Source organism: Dipodomys spectabilis, unplaced genomic scaffold (assembly GCF_019054845.1).
Source record: "Dipodomys spectabilis isolate Male_0828 unplaced genomic scaffold, ASM1905484v1 ptg000507l, whole genome shotgun sequence".
Lineage (NCBI taxonomy): Eukaryota > Metazoa > Chordata > Mammalia > Rodentia > Heteromyidae > Dipodomys > Dipodomys spectabilis.
Genome location: NW_024871184.1, coordinates 1,816,332 through 1,818,607, shown reverse-complemented (window position 1 = coordinate 1,818,607; position 2,276 = coordinate 1,816,332). Strand labels below are relative to the sequence as shown.

Sequence of the window (2,276 nt, the reverse complement as noted above, 5' to 3'; positions counted from 1 at the left end):
TCTCTTCTAGATTAGAGGAAAACAATACTGTTTTTTTTTTTTTTTTTACTATGTGAATTCAGAAGACCAAGAACACTTAGAAGGTATCACAAGTTTATACCAAAGACATTGCATTGATACTTTTTATATTCGAATATATATTCTAAACCTAATTATTTATGTTCCAATCTATTTATGGGAATAAATTTCAATTTATTTGTCAAGTTATAAATTAATTCTAGTAAGATTCACTGTGTGAAACTTAAGATCAGCACATATAAATATAAAATATATAAGTATATATAATATAAGAAATTGTTATGCATTGTTCTGTTGTGGTTAGGGTATCAAAGGCAAATCTGTTTTAAAGTATTATTCCATTATCTCTACCTCAGTTTTTGGTAGAGTTAGACCTAAAGCTTTACCATTTGTAAATGTAAAGCCTGGAGGCAAGAGGAAACACTTTGATTAAAACATTACCAATTTAAGGCCTAACATGGAGGAGAAATATATAGACTTCTCCAGGAGCTATGGAAATATTTGGTGATAGAAAGTAGTGTAAGTTCCTGCCTGGTTGTATGGTAGACAGGCCCAGGATATTAAGTAAACATGCATATGAACAACTTTTTCACCTTCTTGGCTTTAGCTACTTTTGAAATAATAGGTATAATAAACAATTATATATATATATAGTTGTTGTTGTTTGGGTCTGGTCGTGGGGCCTGAACTGTGGGCCTGGGCCCTGTCCCTCAGCTCTTCAGCTCAAGGCTAGTGCTCTACCACTTGAGCCACAGCACCACTTCCGGGTTTTTTCTTTTTCCTTTTGTGGTGCTGAGGAATCAATCCCAGGGCTTCAGGTATGCAAGGCATGCACTCTACCACTGAGCCAACTTCCCAGCCCAAACAATTATATTTTGATAAAATACCTTCTATTCTGAACAGTTCAGTCTGAAGTGTTCATCTCTCTATGATCCCTTGTAACTAAGATTAGTTTTGTTCCAGTAAGACAATCTATGCTGTCAGTGTAAGATATTCCGGTTGGTCTGTTCCTACATGGAAGAAGGGTAAGGGTCAGGAAGATATTTGTGCCACTGAGACCTCATTTAGGAAATTTTAAGCTGCAGAAGTTTAGAAGTAGATCTTAACCAAGGCTTACTTTGAATCCATTAGCTCCACAAAGATAACTCAGCTGATAAATAAGTACTTGAAAAGCCATCACCTTTGGACTTAGCTGTAAACGCTTCAAAATATGATCAAATTTAAAATGAAAATGACAAAATAGTCATTGACAAAAAATTGCAAATGTGAATAATAGACCAAACAATATAATTTTTTCCACTATAGACAGAAATTTAGAGAGATATGATCAATAGCATTTTTAGGAACAATAAGGGTTCCTTGTTACAAATAGGCAACCATGGATATGTGCCTGTACAAACATTGCATCAATAACTACTTAAATTTAGAGGATACTACATGCTTCAGCAGCAGGTCTACCCAAATTACAACAATACAGAGATTAAAATGGTACTTGCCCAAGGATGGTATGAAAATTTGTGAAGTATTCCATATTTTTCATTCTTCAAATGGAAGAAATGAAAAACAGTTGTTAAAAAGTTGATTACAAAAATACAAGTGTAACAATACATGTAATTCATAGAATTAAAGGTTAGTTTGACATCAGTGTATTAAATCTTCACCTTAGAAAGGCCCTTACATAGCATAACCTTTATAAAACTTGAAATTAGATAACATTGTCATTTTATCCCAAAGAAATAAAATTTAAACCATGCTCATAGAGGGTTCTGGGAAGATGGTGGAGGAGAAGCTGAAGGCTAAACAAGCTCTTGCATAGAAAGCAGTTTTAGAGTTCCAGTGAACAGTCCTAAGCCAGAGAATCACACCAAGTGTGTCATCACAGCACACAGAGTTAGGCCAGAGAGGGAAAATCCAGGCAAGGAGACAGATCTGAGCATTTGCCAGCAGCTTCGGCAGCAGCGGCGGCCATAGTCACCATTCTGTAACACAGAGAGTCCAGGACAAAGGAGCCAGATGCGGTGGGTGAGCAGATTCTACTCAACACCAGCAAGAACTGACAAGGAGCAGACATCTTCATCTTGCAGTTCACAGACCAGAGACGACCCAGGAACCAAGACTCGAAAGTAGAAGCCTAATGTCCTCACTCCTTCTCAGGGAGCAGAAGAGAGAAGGCCACCCCTCCCCCCCAGAACCGGACATCTCCATCTTGGATACTGACAAAGCTCGGTGGAGCTGCTAGCTCCAACTAAGGCCTTGGA

General features: G+C 37.4%; 1 pseudogene; it reads left to right on the top strand.

Moving 5' to 3' along the window:
* Positions 1–1,455: 1,455 nt before the first annotated feature.
* Positions 1,456–1,555, top strand: LOC122099270 (annotated as a pseudogene).
* Positions 1,556–2,276: the final 721 nt, after the last annotated feature.